Source organism: Manis javanica, chromosome 2 (genome assembly GCF_040802235.1).
Source record: "Manis javanica isolate MJ-LG chromosome 2, MJ_LKY, whole genome shotgun sequence".
Lineage (NCBI taxonomy): Eukaryota > Metazoa > Chordata > Mammalia > Pholidota > Manidae > Manis > Manis javanica.
The window spans coordinates 73,242,847-73,263,564 of record NC_133157.1 but is presented as its reverse complement, the minus strand read 5'-3'; the positions used below and the strand labels follow the sequence as shown (position 1 = coordinate 73,263,564).

The 20,718-nt window shown below is 46.5% G+C and overlaps 1 protein-coding gene and 1 long non-coding RNA gene across 2 annotated transcripts in view; one reads left to right on the top strand and one right to left on the bottom strand.

Annotated features, from left to right (window-relative positions):
- Positions 1-20,718, top strand: part of RFK (riboflavin kinase) — a 49,771-nt gene that overhangs the window by 127 nt on the left and 28,926 nt on the right. The gene's annotated exons all lie outside the window — the stretch shown is intronic.
- Positions 21-7,649, bottom strand: LOC108405007 (uncharacterized). Its single transcript, XR_001855067.3, has 3 exons — positions 7,246-7,649; positions 2,626-2,807; positions 21-974 (listed from the first exon to the last, which is right to left on the bottom strand). It is a non-coding gene; the product is annotated as an uncharacterized lncRNA (long non-coding RNA).

Here is a 20,718-nt window from a genome sequence, read left to right as displayed (position 1 = left end):
CGCGTGAGTGGGATATTTTTCCAAATGTTATGCCCCCTTCCTCTGAGTCAGGAAACGCAGGAAGTCCTGTCTTTTCTGATTTTAAAAATATTTTTTTTTTAAAAAGGAAAAAATGTTAAGTGCCAAGGTTCTTTTTGTAATGTAAAGCTTAGAGTTGACCATTTTTTTTTCTGATAAGCTTCACGAAATTTACCATTTAAAAACTTACATTCACGCGCATTTTCACATAAAAACTAAGGTAAAAACTAAGTTGTGGAACCATCCATTGTAGTGCAAAGTAGGAAATGCCTTTCTCCCGCCCTATGGCACAGGCCTTTTTATCAATTATAGAAGGTCACACAGTCTCCTTTGTAGCAAGAGGAATATTGGGTATGGGTCTTCTACCCTGGAGATTTTAGCTCCTAGAGAGCAGAACGGGCTTTTATTTATCCACACATCACTTAGGTTTGGAGGAAATCAGCACACATGAATTGAAGTAAATGAAGGAACAAAGGGCATGCACTCTTGCTTCTGGCCCACCGTACCCTGCTGGGCCTGTAACTGTAACGTAAAGCTCAGACCCTGTAAGTGCCTTTCCCTGGAAGAGGAAACTTGACAGATGTCCGTCATTCACAAAAGATCACTGCTTAGGGGAGACATGTAAAGACAGAAGGCAGGGCTAGGCTGGCCTTAGAACAAACCATGTATGGTTGAGGCTCACCCTCTCAGGTTTTGGATCTGAAGAGGTTACATACCCTGGGGGGCAGTGACTGCTTAGACATGTCCACACAGAGCAGAAGGTGACTGTCTCATAAGTGGAGCATAAATTAGCCACATAACATAAAGCATCCTGGTTTCATGTTAACCCACCTGTCCCTTTTGTGAAGACCTGGTCTTTTCTAGGCTTTGGAATATTCTGGGAGGATAGCTCAGGACTCTGTCTTCTCACCCTCATGCCAGAGTGTTTCTAGGTGAGGCAGCACCATGCAAGCCCGCTGTAGTGACAGTGACAAAAGAGCTAATGAAATATTCCTGGAGGAAGGTAAATCTTTGCTCTTTCCCAAGGAGATTCCCCCTCCAATGACAGTCTTGGAAAATCTTGCTTTAATTTTATTTAGGAAAGTAATTTTCTTACAATGCATATGTGCAAGACCTAGAGCAAGAGGGAACACATGAGTTCCTTTTCAACTGTAGTTTATATTTTTATCATGGGAACAAAAGTTTGAACCCAAAATATCATCTGCAAATCTACACATAATTTGCATTTCAGTCAGAACTGTAAAAAAGTAACTGCAATTTGTTTTCTCCACCTATTGCTAATCCAGATGGCCTTTTTTACTAAGGGACAAAATGGTGTTTTTTAATTTCTTAAATAAAGCTATTACGAAAATTAGCGTGTTGCAGAAACCCTCATCATACAATATGAAATTAACTTCACAAATTTTATTAATTTCTTGTTTGAAGCTAAGCCTGCCACTTCTTTCTGCTAAACTAAACATGTTAACTTCATCCTCTCTTGACCAGCTTTTTTCTAACTGGGCTTACATCAAGGATATTTTTGTTTTTAACTGTCAATATATACTTGGTATGCCAGCAAGAACGCTCTCTAATTTCTAAAGCGGTGATCAAATTTGCTTGCTTTTGAGTTATCTACCAGTATCATTAAACCTTTATATATTAAAGAGGAAAGAAACTGTGCATATCTTATGACTCAGCAATTCTATCTTTGCATCTACTTAGCAGTTGTATCGTCAAATGTGGTAGCCACTAGCCACATGTGGCTCTTGAGCCCATGAAATGTGTGTAGACTGCATCCAAATGTGTTGTAAGTGTAAAATACACAGTAGATTTTGAACATTTAGTATTAAAAAAGGAATTTAAAGTGTCTCATTTGTATACTTTTAAAAATAATTATATGTTGAAATATACTTTGGATATATTGACTTGGGTTATATTAAAATTTTTAAAATAAAAGGGGATGAATAACATTTGTCATTAGCATAATAGTTGGATCTTTGAATGTATGTTGCCAAAGCAGAGCTAATTCTGCTCCCTTACAACGCTCCCTTGTATAATATAGTATGAGCATGGATGGATTGATGTCATCATTTAACTTTAATATGTAATATTGTTTTGATAGGAAAATTACTTTCAAGATCCAAACAACGGATTTACAAATTAACTTTCAGAATGCATCTTTTTTGTCTGTTGGATGCTGCACATCTCCCATAAATGTAATCTACTTTTTTTTTTTTTATCACAGTAATATGTACCCATCATGATTCCACGCCAATAGTTCAGAAAGTATTTCTAGATCTCTTAGGGATGTATCAGTCAGGGTCCAGGCAGAAAACAGAGAATTGTTGTTAAAGAGACTTTAAGGAATTGGTTAAATTGGTTATGGAGGGCTGAAAAGGTGAAAAGGGAAACAGAGAGATTAGCAGCTGCAGGAAGCAGCTGCCACTGGTCTCTTGAGAGAGAAGCATAGGATTATCAGAAAGAGCTGGGAAGGGGGCCCTAGGGAGCTGGGACTCAGACCTCTAAGGCAGGGGAGTACGCAGCTGGTGCTTTTATTTCTAAAGGTAGATGTTCAAGCTGGATCTGAGAGGGTGAATCAAAAGCTAGAAATTGGAAACAACTGCTCACCCAGGGAAAAGAGCCATTGCACGGTGACACTGGCAGGAACCAGAAGCAGGAATATCAGGGAGTAAGTCCCTTCCTCCTCCAGCCATCCAGTCGCCTCAAGCTCCCTCTACTGGCAGAACCTCACAGCCAGGCCACAGCATCACAGAACAGAGAACACGGGATGGGTGAGCTGGGAGATAGACCTTAATAACCAGCATAAGAAGCAAACACATGATTATAGTTATCAATTATCCTAATATTACAGATGCAGGGAAGTACTGATAAACACAGCTGTTAGAGTGATAATTCATACAATTGCAATACATGTTCAAAAAAATATCCTAGTAACACTGCCATTAAAAATACAGCTCAAATAAGGGGACAGTGTTCAACTCCCACACCCACACCCTTTTGTGCTCCAGGAAAAGAGCTTACTGCAAAGAGTCCCCACTCTCCTCAAATGACTGAGATAACACTCACAGAGAGCTCCCTTGTTTACCTATAACAAGGCCAGACACAGACCCTCAGAGTTCCCTTCTTTGTCTTATAAATAATTAGCTGAGCTCTTTGTCCCCACTGACCAATCTGTTCAAAATGCATGCTCACTTTACTTGGATCAAACTTTGTTCAGGCTTCCCTCCTTCCCCAAGGCTTTGAACTTTCATCCACCTTTACCCTAAACCAGCACTGGGACACAGAATAAACCCCTCAGGGCCCCTTCTCAGCTGACCTCAAAGGCAACATTTCCTGATCAGTTGTCTGATCATGCCACCTGCTCCTACAGATTCTTTCTAGCCTGGTGTGGGGAAGTTGGGGTTCCTGTGGCCAGGATTCTCACACACAAACGCCTGATGATGTAACTGGCCTGTTGCTGGGCTGCTGCTTCCACATCTTTAGGCAATAAACTATTACTGCACTATATAGAGAGCTTGGCCCAGTGTTCTGGGTGGAGGCTTGGCCCAGTGCTCTGGGTGGAGGCAGAGATGTTAGTGCTCGCCGTACCACTGGAGAACAAGCCAGGTAATAAACCCTTTCACCCCAAAGAACATTTTGCTGTCAATTTCTTTGGTCACACTGAATCCATAGTGAACTTGCCTCTGGCTGAAACCCATGGGCGAGACAATTGGTGAAAGTCGGCAGGGTTCACTGTTGACCAAGGAAAAAGACAGGCTGCCCTTATGGGAGGGGTACTTCAGTGGGCTGCCCCTGTGAATGGGGAGACAGTGCATCATCCCCCAATGGGTATGTGGTCTGAGGTGGCTTGCCTCCTAAAGGACTGGGCCCCACCCCAGGACAGGAGGCAAGTGGAGGTGACACCTGAGGCAGTAGGGGTGGCCCTTGATATAGTAAGGGAATCCTTTGAGAAGCAGAGTGCCCGGGAGGCAGCGGGAACTGTGGGTTGGCTGCTTCTCACAGTCTTAAAAAGGTCTACAGAGGAGACCCAAGAAATGGCGGCACGAGAACGCCAGCTGCAAACTTCAGTAGATTCCCTGAGGAGGGAAGTGGCATTGATGCAAGAGGCGGCACGAGAACGCAAGCTGCAGACTTTTGTGGATGCCTTGAGGAGGAAAATGGTATTGATGTGGGAGGAGGCGGCCCAAGAAAGCGAGCTGCAAATCTCTGTGGATTCCCTGAGGAAGAAGATGGCCTTGATGCGGGAGGCGGCAGCACGAGAGCCCTGGCAGCAAGGTGCCATTGGAGACAAGACGTCAGTGCTGCAAGATGTTCTGAAGGAAGAAGAGGCCATCAAGGAAAAAGACGAACTCCTAAGGGAAGCACAGGCGGAGGTGGCATGAGAACATTGACAGCGAAGCATTGAGCTGAAGGTAAGAGACCTTCTGAAGACTGAGGTAGCAGTGCTGCGAGGCACAGTAGAAAAGGTAAAGGTTGTAGCAGCGGAGGCACTCGGGGGAGGGGAGAGAAAGGTGCCATCAGCCCCAGAAATGGAGGAGCTGGGGAAGGATGAAGGGGTGGTGCCAGAGGCACTGGCTCTTCCTGTATTGAAAGCATGCCCAGTTGTTGTAAAGAAAATAAAGACCCAGCAGCTGAAAGTTCCCCAAGGAGAGGAGCAGCCCCCTTCCCTGTTCATGGAGCACTCTATGGTCCGCCCCTATACTCAGGCTGAGCCGGTGGATTTGGGCTCCTGGTTTAGGCAGAAGCCCTTGGAGTCAGTATCAGCTTGGCTCCTGCGTCTGTGGGACTTAGGGGTGGATGGAATTGTTCTGTCGGGATCATAGATGGGAAAGCTGTCTTCCCTGACAGTGCAGCCAGCCTTGAGGCAGCGATTACAAAATGCACATCAGACCTCAGGGAGTCACTTCCTCCTCGACTGGCTTATGGCTGCACTTCGTGCTGTGTGGCCCAGTCTGGGTGATCTGCCATCCTCTCCTATTAGATGGCAGACATATGCTGAGCTCCAACAGGTGCTGCAAGAGCTAGGCATAAGAAATGTCATCTATAGTCCAGACAATTATAATCCAGATGAAGAGATTTTCACTACTGGGATGAGAAATATTATACTTCAAATGGCTCCTACATCCTTCTTTGGGTCTCTAGTGGCCATTCTTTCCCCTTACTTAGGGCATCCCATAAGCATGGTGACATATACAGTAGCAGACTTAGGAGAGGCAGAAGCAATGAGAATCCAGAAAGAAATAAGACCTGTTACTCACAAGAAGAATTTACAGGGCCCTATGAAGGTTACAAGGACCCAGATGTGGGTTGATTTAATACGGGCAGGAGCAGATGGAAGGAAACTAGATGGAAAGTCCAACAGGATCTTACTAGAGCTATGGCAACAGCTGAAACCAGAACAGCAGTTCCAGCCATTAAGACCAAAGAGGCAGAGGTCAGAGATACAGCCACAAGTCCGGCCTGTGTGTTTGCAAGACTTCCTGCTGGAGAACGAGCCAGGCTCACTTGAGCCCACACAGGAAGGTGATTGGGGAATGCAGTTTGACTGAGGGAAAGGTCAAGATATCTGCCCTGAGGAACCAGGGGGGGACCAGAGGCCACATGTTGAAATAGCTATCCATTGGTCCCCAGTGAACATACAACATGTCCTGGCTCTGGTGGACACAAGGGGCTGAATGTTCACTGATTCATGGTAACCCTGAGCGGTTCCCCAGAACCCCCACTATTGTAGATGGATATGGGGGGAAGGCTATCAGTAGAAAAAGCCCAAATCCCTTTGGGAACAGGACTTCTACCCCCAAAAGAGTATACTGTATATATATCTCCTATTCCTGAGTATATTTTGGGGATTGATATCCTGCAGGGTCTGTGGTTGCAGACCACTGCAGGTGAGTTCAAACTGAGAGTACGTGTGGTGAAGGCAGTTCTGAGAGGACATCCTAGGTAGGCACCTGACCATAGCTTTGCCTGTGCCTCAGCAGGTGACTAATACCAAACAATACAAACTGCCTGGAGGGCATAAAGAGATTGGAGAAACTCTCTAGGAGCTGGAAAAGGTGGGTATTATAAATCCCTCCCATAGTCCTTTCAATTCCCCAGTGTGGCCTGTAAAAAAGCCAGATGGCTTCTGGCATATGACTGTGGATTACAGACAACTGAATAAAGTCATACCCCCTATGCATGCTGCTGTCCCCTCTATTGCAGGCTTGATGGATATCCTCAGCCATGAACTAGGAACATACCATTACGTGGTAGACCTTGCTAATGCCTTCTTTTCCATTGACCTTGAGAGGGAAAGTCAGGAACAGTTTGCCTTCATGTGGGAAGGACGGTGGACTTTCACCATCCTCCCACAGGAATACCTCCACAGCCCCACCATCTGGCATGGACTTGTAGCCCAGGACTTGGCTACATGGGAGAAACTGCCAATGGTGCGGCTGTACCATTATATTGATGATGTCATGCTCACGTCCGATTCTCCTTCAGATCTAGAAGGTGCAGCACCTAGACTGCTGCAACATTTACAGGAGAAAGAATGGGCTGTGAACAGCACCAAGGTTCAGGGACCTGGTTAGTCTGTTAAATTCTTGGGGGTTGTCTGGTCGGGTACGACCAAAGTTATACCAGAAGCAGTTATAGACAAAGTCCAGGCCTTTCCTAACCCCACAACTGTAGCATTGCTACAGGAGTTTCTGGGTCTTCTAGGCTACTGGAGAGTGTTTATACCGCACTTGGCACAAATGCTGAAGCCCTTATACCGGTTGGTACGAAAGGGCATCAGGTGGGACTGGCCTTTACTACAGCAAAACAGGCAGTTAAGGCTGTGGAGGCCTTGAGTGTGATAGATCCATCAAGGCCCTGTGAGCTGTATGTTCATGTCACTGAAGATGGTTATGGCTGGGGTCTCTGGCAGCAGCTTGAACTAACTCGCCAACCTGTTGGATTCTGGTCACAACTCTGGAATGATAGTCAGGTCATCTTTACAGTGGTCATTAGGAAGGCTCCTGTACCTGGCACTTGGCAGGCTTCTAGCTAGGATCCAGAAAAGTGCAGGACACAAACCTCCCTGTGAGTAGGACAGAGGGACTTTATGAAGACCCTGATTATTTGTGTTTGCTACCCCAAATTCTGTGAAACCCCGTGTAATCCACTGCTTCCTCCCATGCCCCTAGGAAAACTGCTTTTGTCAAATTCAGCTCCACATGATTAAATGCAGGAGGTACTTACCTGAACTCATCTTACTGGCCTCTTACAGGATCTTAGCAGCATTCAGACAAATAAGCACTCTTTGTCCTTGAAACCCTGTCTTCTGCTGGCCACTGAATCATCCCCTTCTGCTCCTGTCACTCCTTCTAAACCTGCTGGTTCCTCCTCATCTTAAGCACAGCAAAGCCTCAAGACTCAGACCTCAGACCTCTTTTTCTCTCAATAGTCCTTCCCTATGACCTCATTCAGCCTCACACTGCTAAATATGTCTGTAGTTACCATGGACGTCTCCCTAAATTTTACCTCCAGTCTGTACATCTCTCAACTCTAGATTCATATTTCCACCTGCTTAGTTGGCATCTCCACCTGGAGGTTAGATCAGCATCTCAAATATGCCCAACACACAGCCCCTAATCTCCCATAGCCTGGGTCTCCTGCGCTCCTCTCCCTCACATTTATTTGCAACTCCATCCATCCTGTTGCTCAGGCCAAAAATGTTTGGAGTCATTCCTGACTTGTCCCTCTCTCACACACAGCACTTAACCAATTCGTCAACAAATTCCTTGGCTCAGTTTTCAAACTATATCCAGATTACGATGTCCTTGGCTCCACTGCTACCCCTGGTCATTCTCTTGCCAGAACCTCCTGCTTCCTCTCAAGCCCCATCAGCCCATTATCTACACAGCAGTGAGTGGTTTCAGACGCAGATCAGAGTTGCTCAACTGCGTGCTGGTGAGAGAGGGCTGGGGGTTGCCAACGGTGTTACAGTGGTCTCTGTAAGTCTGCCCCCCATCTCTTTGCCCTTATCTCCCATCCTGTCCCTCATTCACTCAGCTGTAAGCATACAGGCTTCCTTGCTCCTGCCGGACCGCACCAGGCATATTCTCATCTCAGGTTTTGCCCTTGTTGCCTCTCTGTCTGATGGACTCCTCCCCGAGCTACCAGACCAGGCTCACATAGAACTTCACACTGTTACCTTCGCTTAAAGGGCATTTAAATGGCAACTCCTCCCCACCTCTTGCTGTCCACTTCCACCGTTTTATTCTTAGACAGTTTCAATACATCATCTAAAATATATAATAATAGTATGTCTCACTTAATTAAAAAAAAAAATCTGTTCCCCTACACCAATAAACAAAAAAGCTTCCTTTGAGAGCAGATGTGGTTCCTAATCTGTCCTGTTCCTGGTATGTCCCCATGTGTAAAAGTACTTAAAGTAAGAGTTCAATAATATTTGAGGAATGAGTAAGGGAACAAATGACTGAATAATTTATATTTACTGCAAATGTAATGACTTTAAATAATACAGATTAATTATCTAGCCGTTTTCTAGGGCAGAAGTCTGAAATGGGTCTCAGTGGCCTAAAATCAAGCTGTTGGTAGGGCTGTGTTCCTTTGTAAAGGCTTAGGGAGAATCCATTTATTTGCTTTTTCCAGCTCCTACAAGCCACCCACAATTCTTAGCTTGTGGTCCCTTCCTCCATCTTCAAACCAGCCAAGGCTGAGTCTCCTCCACTGCCCCCTCTGGAAATGCCTTCTGCCCCAGACGTATGGTACCTCTCAGTGGTCACTCAATCAAAACTGCCTCTCAGCTGGTTGTCATTGGACAAGATGCCAATAAATGACTTTACATTGTTGCTGGGCAGCTGTGTCTGGGGAGGTCTCTCCCTGCGCACCATGTGAAACCTTAATCTGGGTGGGGGAGGTTTCTTGACTGGATGAGAAAGAATTTTCAAACAGGTTGGACAAGTGTAGGTAAGGAAGGAATTCATTAAAGTGAGAGCAGCAGAGAATGGCAGCAGCTATACAGGCAGTAGAGAACAAGGAAGAACAGAGGGAAGAGAGGGAAGCTCATTGAACTCCTGTTAGCACAGGGCAGATCCCTTGCCAGCTCCTAAAGCCAGGGTCATGTGGCATCCAGTGTGTGTTTGAACCTACATGTTGTGGGAACTAAGTCCCTATCACCCTAGGATTTGGGGGAGCCGCAGAGCACTGAATGAAGTGAGATTATGTTCTAAGAACTTCCCAAAAGCTAAGAAAGGAGATTTTCAGGCAGACTATTAAAGAACATGATCGTACAGCTGCAGTGCTGTCCAGGTCACCCAGGTGATGGGAACTTGCAAGCCCAGATCAGATATCTTAGTGGCTTCTCCCTGCTTGTCTGAAGTAGGACAGAGAGAATGAAGATTTGTGCTTAAGTCCAGAAAATAGAATGAAATAGCAAAGTAACAGAGATGCTTACCACTGAGAGAGTACAGAGACATAATGCAGTAAGTTGACCACTGAGGCTTTGTTTAACAAGTGCACACTCAAAGAAAGGGGAGTGTGGGCAGTCTCACACAGGAGGTGCACTTAAGGGCTTAGGATTCTGTCTTCTAAGGCTTTCAAGAATGGGGCAAAGTGTGGGGTGGGGGTATTGGGCGTGGGCTTGACTTGTGGTTTCATGATGTCTCTCTCCAGTGAGAGACATTATGTCACTATCACAGTCAGGTCTCTAGATAATTCTGTAAGGTAAACTTAACAGAAGGAATTTATTCATCTGGTTCCTCTCCAAGATAGTGGTTTCCCTCAGGCATTGGGAGCATACCAGTTAAGATTGCTTGCCCTGCCTTATGATAGGGTGGGTTATTGTCTGATTACCAAAGAGTATGTTAGGCATCTTACCTCCTAACTCCCTGGTTTTTAAAATGGAATCTTATCCTTAAGATGGAGTCCCTCCTGTTCTTACTATCCTGTTTATATCCTGACATTTTTCATCGTAGGCAGGAAAAGTTAATCATGCTTGTCCTGTGTCCCTGCCCTACGTTAACATCAAGGTATGCCTCATAAGGTTTCCTCTTCTGAGACATTGACCTTTTTTAAGAGGAGTTTTTTCAGCTGTCAGAGAAAACCCATGTGGTTTATACAGTTAAGGGTTTATCTTTCAGACAAACAAGATCTCTGGGAGCAGCAGTTCCTGGCACTGGCTTGGGGATACAATGGCATCAGCACACTTGACCCGGCAGCGGCCTTTCTTGCCCTTATGATCAGGATGGGGCTGCTGCACCCAAGCGTCACATCCACACTCTAGACAAGCAGGAGAGACAGAGCAAAGATGACATCACTAGTCATGTCTCTTGGGCCAGAAAAAAAAAGTCTTTTGAAAGGGCACCCCCCCACATACTCACAGACTTCCCTTAATGTCTCAATGGCCAGAACTGGTCAACGTGGACAGTCCCAGCAGCAAGCAAGTCTGGGAAAATGAGGGACTGTATTATCATGATGATTTAGGCCAGTCCTGATCTAGGATCTGTGGATGGGGATATTGCTGCTACAAACAGGATTTCCATTTGGTTTGTGTCGGGGCACAAGGCTTAGTAAATAAATACATAGGATGCCTAGTTAAATTTGATTTTCTGACAAATAATAAACATTTTTCTTTAATATAAGTTTATAATATTGGGACATATTTATATGAAAAATTGTCCATTGTTTATCTGAAATTCAGATTTAACTGGGCACTCTGTGGTTTATCTGGCAGCCCTAAGTTAGCAAGGAAAAGGGGAAGTGGATGTTGAGGGCAGGTTTCATAAGATCTGCCATGAGGGGGACAGCATTTTATTCCAAAAGTTGATTGTACGTTGGAAGAATTTCAGGCTTCAACCACAGGCTGGCTGGTGGGGAGCTTCCATGCTAAAATCTTGGGGAAATTTTGACCTTCCATTCATATAGTTGTAGGATATCCTATGCAATCTCCATGTCTTCTGTGGCGTTGACAGGAGATGTCCACTCTGACAATTCCCAACAAAATGGCTTCTCCTTTCCAACAAATGCCTCCTGTCCTGCCCATTTCCATTCAGAAATTTTTCAACTGTGGAACGCACAACAGAAAAGAGACAGAAGCAACCAAAATACAGCTTTACTCAAATTAGTCTGTGCCCTTCTTTTTGACTGGTTCAACTACTGACAATGATGGGGTTAGTAATTTACAACCTCAGCACTTAATTAATCTGAAAAAGTTCATTAAAAAGATGAAATTAAATTCAAAACATTAGGTTTTAGATAAGAACTCTGATATCTATCAACTCCTTTCCCCTCTTCTTTTTTTTCCCAATGTAACTTAAGTGTTCTGTAACCAGCAGGATATTGGTTTCTGTGGCCTGACAGTACCCTTATCTGTATTTTTTGACATTTATTTTGAGCCAGAGCTTGTGAACAGAAGTATGTCTAGAATCACATGATACTGAGGTTGATTCTAACCACCTGTGGATATTTTTCACAGATCTTATTAGTATTATTGAAACTAAAACCATACTATTAATTTTAAAAAAATCATGAGCACTTTATGTCTTTGGATTTCTCAGATGTAAAACCCTAATTCAAAAATTATTATATTATGGTTCCAATAAATTGCCTGAATTACCCATTAGTATTCTCCAAACTCCTTTGGGTCCCAGGAAACCTCAGAATGAATAATACAGCCTTTACCACATCTTAAGCCTTAATGGAAGCAATGGCTGGTAGAAGGTGACATCTTCGGTACTTCCTTTAACAGTTTCTCTGTGACTTCTCTTATATGAGTGTGAGTCACATATTTTCTTGATGTCTCAAATTTCCCATCTATGAAACAAAGTATGACAGAAATATAACTCAGTTACTTGAAGTACTTTGAACATGATGTTATAATATCTTAGCACAGTGTGATTTTGTGCACTGTCTAGACCACTCATTCTCAAAACTCAGTGTACATTGGGATTACTTACGGAGCTTTAAAAAATACTGATGGCTGGGGCTGTACCAAGGATTCTGATTTAACTGACATGGAGTGTAAGCTGAGTGTTGGCATTTTTTAAAGCTCCCCATATGATTCTGAGGTACACCAAAGTCTGAAACAAGGGAACACTCCTCCCCAGGAGCTATAAATAGACCTCTTTCCCATGTGCGGCTCCCTAGTCAAAGTCCGTCAATCATACTACAAGCACAGCCTCCCTCTCCCTACTTTCTTCCTGAGGACCACAAGTGGGGAGGCAGGCAGCGGGCTGTGGGGCCTGATTCACACTGAAGGGGGCTCAGCCAGGTTGGAAGCTCATCTACAGGGGCGCTGAAATCTGACCCCAACAAATTGAAAACATGTAACTCAGGTTTCCACCCACAAAGGTGGGGAACTGTAAATTGATGTCACCCTTACTCAGCACAGCTTTGGTGGGGCCTGGGAACTGGGGAAGCTTTTGTTCTCAAGGCAGTCTTCAGCCTCAGTATAATTCCTTCAGCTTCCTTGAAGTTGGTATTAACTTGTTGGTGGGGTAAAGACTTTTGAAACTTCTGAGTTTTGAACTAAACAGCTTTTAGAAGAAAAGGTCAGAGAGGTGTGGTCAGAAGCAGGAAGAGAAAGGCAGCCCAAGGCTGCCACACCAAGTTGAGAGGTTTGGGAGAAGAGTTATCTCAAGGGGGAGTTTTATTTTTTTAAGAGCAAAATCCTGACACCATGCCATCCAGCCCCTCCCCTCCAACTCCCCTCTGGAATCTTGATTCAATTTTATATTCCTCAATAACACACTAATCCTAGCACAAGGAGAGTGAAAGGAAAGGAGCGACACACAGCAGCAATTCACCGGAGAGTTCCGCTTTATTAGGGAAAGGTGCTGGGTTATATAGGAAGGGGCATGAATTGATTGAGGTGTCACTTCTACAGGGCTGTTGGCTGTTGGCTAGGTGCTGGGATTGGGAGGGGGGTGAGAGGTGATTGGGCTTCAGGTGGCACTGGTGGGAACCGAGGACCCCGAAGAGAAGCCGGAAGTTTGCCATCTTACTGGTGGGGGCCCTTCATTCCCCCTTTTCTCCTCTATGGGGTTGTGGACGTTGCTTTCTCTCTGCCTGCTTCCTGCTGAACAGGGGCGTAGAAGGGAGTGAGGGTTTGAGGATTGGGAGGAAAGGGTTGATAGGACTCCCCACAGTAAGGATGAGTAAATGTGGACTTCTTCAGGTTGGAAATCAATGAAGGTTCCCTGTAACCATAGGTCAAGGACCTGTTGATTCTAATGGTACCAAGAGGATATGGGTGTCAGGAGCCAGGCGTCTGCGGGCATTGTTTCCAGGAACAGTTTCCAGTGGAGAGAGGGGTCCATCTCAGCGTGTGGTGAGGAGGTCACGTGAGGGTGAGGGATCTTCTGTGGCCAGAAGCTGGTAGTTCCTTAGTAAAAGTTGGTTGAAAGCTTGATTAGAGATTTTTCCGACTTGGGATTTGATGAACTTTATTATACAGGGTAAGAAGAGACAGGCGAGAAGAATGATTATTATGGGGCCTGCAATGGGCCAGAGCCAGGTGAGGAGGGGGTTTGTTAGTATTGAAGAGAATGGGTTGGAATTGGAAGCAGAGTGGAGGCTGGAGGCAAGGTTGGTGAGTTTGGTAATGTCAGTTTCCACAATGCCGCATTCGTTGATGTAATAGCAGCACTATTCCCAGAGGAAGACGCAGGTGCCGCCCTTCTCGGCTGTAAGCAGATCTAGGGCCCGCCGGTTTTGAAGGGTGACTTTAGCTAGCGAAGTGACCTGTCTTTGGAGAGAGGCTAGGGAATCGGCAGTGGATGTCAGGGCTCCCTCAGGTTTGGCGTTGAGATCTCTAACTGCCTATAGAGAGTGACCCAAGGCTTCTCTCGAAAACCCTGCCCCAATGGCTGAGGTGATCAAAGAGCTACTGACCTTGATGGGAAGGAAAGCGGCTCTTTTTGTGCGCGAGGGCAAGGGAGGTTGGAGCTCAAGAAATTCTGCCATGCTGTAAAGTGTTAACTGTGGGATTAGGGTGACGAGAATGCAGGGTGTATCGGAGCTGATAGGCAGTGAGTTGAAAAGACTGCCATTACACTAAAAGAAGTGTCCCGGTTGCATAAAAGTCTTAGAGCCGGAGGTAGGGGTGTAGATAGAGAGGCAGTGAAGTGCGCTGGAGGGGGGTGGAGTTGGGCCTACACAGTGGTGGATGGTGAGATTATCTGCGTATTCTGGTTCCCATAGGGGTATGCCTGCCAGAGGGCAAAGGGGTTGTCTTTCTGCATGGAAGGAGTAGTTGAAAATATTAAGGGGCACGGCGGCCAGCAGTGGGCGCTGTAGTGATGCACACAAGAAACAATTGGCGGTGTTAAGGGTGTGGTTGAGAAAGATGGTGGTGTCCTGAATGAGCTGTAACGAAGAGTAGGAGAAATGAGAAGAGGGGCGGGGATAAGAAGATGAAGAGGCCCGTCAAGAGTTTGGATAATGACTTTTTCGGAATGTCTGCTATCTGATGCAACTTGAGAGATCTGGGAATGAGAGGGAACATACTTTTGAGAGATATGAAGGGTACCGTAGGGGGTCGAGGAACCCCCTGTAGTAAACTGAGGCTGTGACTCTGGCAGCTCATCAAGAGTCCCAGGGATCTGGGATTGATAAGGAGAATGAGCCGTTGGGATATTTCATGAAATGGTTGGAGGAGTAATACTGTGGGTACTGGAAGTTACTCATGTAGTGAATGGCGCAAGACCAGTAGGGACATCTCCTGTAGGTGTCTGGCTATCGCCTGCAATAGGCTTGTTTTTGGTCATAGAGGAAGCAGAGGTAGGGAGAATAAGGGTAGCTGCTAGTGAACACTTCAGTGGAGGGAGGAAAGTGGAGGTATAAAAAGGCGCAGAGCAGCTTTTCAGAGGGCAGTCTGGTGTGGCAATGAGGGCAGTAACTTTTGTTTGATACTGTAAGTCTGTCTGACTTTGAATCGCCATACAAAGGAGGCTGGGGTGGCGGGGAAGACAATAAGAATGAGGAAAAAAGCAAGAGAGCAGTAAAGGAGGAAAAAGTCATGATTTGGGTATGGATGGCAAAGGGGGTGAACGGGATTTTGGAGGAAAGAGGACAGTAAGGTCAGGAGTCCGGAGGGAGGGAGAGTCTATAAACATTTGTAGGTTAAGAGATCTTTTAGGTGATGTGGGGACAGAATGGTAAGGGGCGCCCTGAATGTCAGTTTATGAGCTGCCTTCTGCAACAGCTGTCAAGCAGCTAATGCTCGTAGGCAGGGGGCCCATCCCCGAACTGTGGGGTCTAATTGCTTGGAGAGATAAGCTACTGGGGCAAAGGATGGGCCATAATATTGGCCTAGGACTCCTAGAGCTTGACTGGACCTCTCATGAATGTATAATGAGAAGGGCTTCGACAAATCAGGAAGATGGAGAGCTGGGGCTTCTACAAGGGCTTGACAGAGCTTAATGAAGGAGTGTCGGGGTGAGGAGGATAATGGTTTTTTTTGGGGGGGGCTCTTGCTGAGGTCGTATAGGGGTCTTGCCAACAGGGAGCACGGAGAAGTTAGGGATCTACGTTCTAAAATATCTAGCCAGGCTTAGAAAGGGCCTAGAAAGGAAAGGATTTCTGTCTTGGTTTTGGGAATGGGCAGGTCAGAGAGGAGCCATTTTCTGTCTAAGGTAATGGACTTTCTTTGTTGAGATAGAAGGAATCTGAGGTAAGTGACAGGAGGGGAAGAGATTTGAGCTTTGACAGGGGATACTCGGTAACTTCTGGAAGCTAGAAGGTTAAGTAGGGAGGCAGTGTCAAGTTGAGACTGTTCCCACGAGAGACTGCAGAGTAGAAGATTGTCTATGTATTATAATAAGGTGGACTTGGAGTGATCATGATGAAACTGTTTGAGGTCCTGAGCTAGGACCTGTCTAAAAATATGGGGACTATCTCAGAAGCTTTGTGGCAAAACTGTCCAAGTGAGTTGTTCAGAATGTCTTGTGTATGGGTCCGTCCAGGTGAAGATGAAAAAATCTTGGGAGCAGGGGTCTAGAGGGATAGAAAAATGGGTCCTTGAGATCTAGGACTGAGAAGTGGGATGCTGAGGCTGTATGGATTTGGAACTAAGGGATGGATAGGGACAATGGCTATGTTGATGAGGCGAAGGTCTTGGACAAGGCGGAAAGATCCGTTTGTTTTTTTAACAGCTAATATGGGGGTATTAAATGGGGAGTGAGTGGGTCTGAGGTAATTTTTGTTTAAGAGATCTTGAATGATGGGTTGGAGGCCTATGAGGGCTGAAGTAGTTAGGGGGTATTGGGCCTGACAGATATACTGAGAGGGGTCACATAATTTGATAGAGGCAGGGGGACATAGGGCCACGGAGGGGCTTGTAATGTCCGAAACTTTGGGATTTACAGGGTGTATGAGGGCAGAACCAGAGCTTTCATTGGGTAGAGGGGGGTCGTCGGCTATGAGGGTCATCAGAAAGGGAGTACTAGGGGCTGTGGGAGTGGATACAGTTATGGAAACGTGGAGGAGGGAAAGGATGTCTCGTCCTAGTAAAGGGATGGGACACTGGGGCATAACCAGGAAGGAGTGGGAGAAAGGTATGGGATTGTCTAGGATTGTGCATAAAAAAGGGGGAGGGTTTGAATGGGAAAATCTGTTTACCTCCTACCCCGACTATAGGAGTAATGGCTGGCGTGGTAGGGCCCCGGTATTCTCGCAAGACTGAGAAGGTGGCTCCTGTATCTAGGAGGAAGGAACCTGGGCTCCTGTTTGGTGATGGAAATGGTCGGGCGAGAAGCCCCCAGGCCCCATCAATCTTCTTCTGCCAGCCCCACTACGGCGGGCTTAGGATGGGGGTTGTTCGTCCAGCCTCCCCTTCGGGTGGTTGGGCAATCAGACCCCCAGTGGCCCTTTTTGTGGCATCTGGGGCATGGGGTGGTAGGAGATCTGGGGGAGGGGCACGCCCTTGACCAATGTCCCTCCTTTCCGCACTTGAAACAAGCTCCTGGGGGGGCTTGTTTGTAGAGGGGCGCCCAGGTTGTGGTTTTATCAGCTGGGCCAACATCTGGAAATTGGCCTGATCAGCCTTTTGTTTACGGCGTTCTTTCTCCTCCTCCCGGTTATGGAAGACTTTAAAGGCCACTGTTAGGATCTCAGTCTGTGGGGTAGTGGGGCCCTGTTCTAACTTTTTGAGTTTAGCTTTAATGTCGGGGTAGCTTTGAGCTAGGAAGTATGTCATAAGGACATGTCTTCCTTCAGGTGTTTCTGGGTCCAGGCTGGTATGCTGTAATAGGGCTTGAGTGAGTCTGTCTAAGAACTCAGAGGGGGTTTCGTCTCTCTTTTGAATTATGTCTTGGAGTTTTTGAAAATTGACTACTTTACGAGCTGCCTTTTTCAGACTTGCTATTAAGCAGTAGGCAAAAATATCTCACGAGCGGAGACCTACGGTGGTGTTATAATTCCAGTGTGGGTCTTGTTCGGGGACAGCAGTGGGGCTAGGGGGATAGGTGGGGTCAGTCCTATGGGTTTCGGTAGCGTGTGTTTGGGCGAAGTCCCAAACTCGTCTACGCTCTTCAGGGAGGAGAGTATTGGCCAGGAGCATGAAAATGTCATGATGCGTGAGGCTGTAAGATTGGAGGGTCCATTGAAACTCCCTGATGTATGTCGTGGGATCAGTGGAAAAGGAACTTAGGCATTCCTCTAGTTGGGCTAAATCTCCTAAATGCCTTTGGATCCTGCTACCTCCAGGAGGGGGGGCGATAATTTTGGCAGGCTTTCAGGACCAAGTCTGAGGGGAACTAAAGGGTTCTGGCTCAGTCTGTGGGGGAGTGACGTGGTCTAGCTGCGCCTATTCAAGCAGGTCCTGAAGTGTGGAATGGGGGCAAAGAAAATAAAGAAAGATAGAATCAGACCCACATGTTGCCAGCCTGCAGCCCAGCTGCTTGCCTCTGCTGCTTTAGTTAGGCTTGAACTCATGACTGAGGTTAAGAGTCCCATGCTCTACTAACTGAGCTACAGCAGGCTCCAGTTAATTGCTTATGAAATGCGTAAACAGAATGTTCTTTGTTCTCCATTCCTGCCACATCGGCAAGTGGGGGAAGGGCATGGCTAGAGGCAGGGGCGGTGTTTCTACACATCTTCAAGGTCTCCCTATTTTCAGAGTGAAGAGTCTTGGCTCATCTTCGAGGACAAGATATGTTTTTGTGGACAGATAACTTCCAAGGACTGCACCGGTTGTTCTCTAGCTTGTGCTTTCCCATGCTGCGTTCAGACATGGGGGAAGGTGCTTTCCCATTCTCCCTACAAACATGTGAGAAGACAAAGGCGGTCCCTAACAGGGGAGAAATAGGTGATGAGGGCAAAGATGGAGGAGGCCCCCGGGACCTAGTTAAAGGGGAGGCTGAAAGGCTCAGGCTTAATTTGCGGGGGACGAAGGCAGAGGAGGTGAGATGGGGAGGAGATGGTGGGGAAGGAAGGGAGAAGGGCTGTTGTAGGAGAAGGGGAAGGGAGTGAACGGGAGGCTTCTGCGGGGGCGGCGGCTTGCAGGCTAGGAGAACTTGGGAGGGGGCGGGGGGCAGAGGAGGAGGAAAGCTTCGATATAGGGAATCTCCTTCCATTTTTTCAGGCACTGGCAGTAGTTAAAGAGATTGCGAGTGATGTTAGGATCAAGAGTTCCCCCTGCAGGCCATTGGTTGTTATTGTCTAGGGGGTATGTCAGCCAATCTTGGGAGCAATATTTATGGAGAAGTTTTGGTTTTATATCAGGCATCAGGGAGAGGGTAGCCAGATGCTTAAGCAGGCATTCAAGAGGTGAACTTTCAGGGAGGTATGAGGAGGCTCCCATGGCTGAAGGACAGAGAAGGAGACAAACAGGGGAAGACGAACGGAGATCCTCGGACTGGAGGCAGACCGCAAGGAGACAAAGGGCGTCCCCGATGATCCTTGGTGGTCTGCGGAAACTGGTATATGAGTCGGAATTTCTTAGGAAGTGTGGGTTGTCACCCAGACTTCCCTAAGAAGGCAGAGTGCCGGAGTCACGAGGTACCTAGCGCTAGGCATTTTTGGCAAACAGAACAGATTTCAGCGGACGGAACAGAAGGAGGAGGGGGCGGGGAAAGGGAGCGTTCTCATCCGCAAAGGAGTCACCTCGTTTATGGCTGTTGGAGGGGTGAGCCTGAGAGTCTGCCACAGCCGTGAAGGCCTGAGGCAGGGATTTATGGCTGTCAGAGGAGGGGCCTGAGGGTCTGCCGCAGCTGTGAAGGCCTAAGGCGGGGATTTATGGCTTTCAGAGGAGGGGCCTGAGGGTCCGCCGCAGCCGTGAAGGCCTGAGGCGGGGAGAGTTCCCTCCTCATCCCCGAGCATCAGGGCCTTGCTGGACGATCAAGGTCAATGGCACTGCGATAGCTTGGGGAAGAGTGGCCCACTCCGGGGGGAAAACTTACCTAAAGGCCAGGGAGGAGTGGTGAGTGTGATGAGCTAGCGCCGGAAAAAGAGGACGAGGGCAAGCTGCTGCTGGTGTCGGGGGGAAGACGGGGCCCAGTTGGGGTGTCCCGTCTCCTGGGTTTCGGCACCAATGAAAGGAAAGGAGCGACACATAGCAGCAATTCACCGGAGAGTTCCGCTTTATTAGGGAAAGGTGCTGGGTTATATAGGAAGGGGCATGAATTGATTGAGGTGTCACTTCTACGGGGCTGGTGGCTGTTGGCTAGGTGCTGGGATTGGGAGGGGAGTGAGAGGTGATTGGGCTTCAGGTGGCGCCGGTGGGAACCGAGGACCCCGAAGAGAAGCCGGAAGTTTGCCATCTTACTGGTGGGGGCACTTCAGAGAGTATTGTTTTCGAAGAACTCAGAGAAGAGATGAGAACATTGGAGTGTAAGTCACAGTAGAAAGGGGCACACAGCTTTTACAGAAAGTTGCTGTGACCCATCTCCACTAAGTACATGCAGACAAATATTTAAAGACTTATTTCCTTGAAAGAAGCATAGGCACCCATGTGTCTCAGTTCTGCACTAGGCAGAAATATTTTTTAAAAAGCAGAGGGACAGTGTAGTATGACAAGGCTTACAGCATTCATTCTCAAACTTTTGCAGATGCCAGTGACCAGGAAGGAGGGCGGGCTCAAACAGATTGCTGAGCCAGCTCCCAGAGTTTCTGCTGTATGAGATGGGGCCCATTTCTAACAAGTCCCCAGGCAATGCTGATGCCACAGGCCTTGGGACCACCTTTTGAGAACCACTGGTTCTGAGGGTGCTCATAGAATTTATTTCCTACACTAATGTTTATGAAATTTTAACAGATTTTATGAGAAAAGAAGAGTGTGGTAGTTAAATGAATTGAGTTAAAAGAGGTTTCCTTTGAGAAATCAAAATAACTTACTCTCTATACATAGAAAGTTTACTGTCTATATGTATCTGACTTTTCCAATTCCAGGAAATTCTTACCCAGAAAGATAAAATGGCAAATCATTTTTTAAATTTATTTTAGTTAAATTTTTTAAAAATTCATTTTATTCCGGGCACTTCCTGAAAACACACTAATCTGAACATTAGACTACTCAATTTGCCCTCCTTAAAGTACATACACTTTCCTGGGAAAATAGAGAGCATCTTGTAAGTCCAGGGAAAGGAAATCCCAGGACAAAATACTTCTAAAACTAAAATCAGTCAAAGGGAGAAATAAAGTTTAAAACCTGTTTATTGCTTACAAACTGAAGTCCCAGGCCGTCTTTCTTCTCTGCTCAAGCAGCAACCA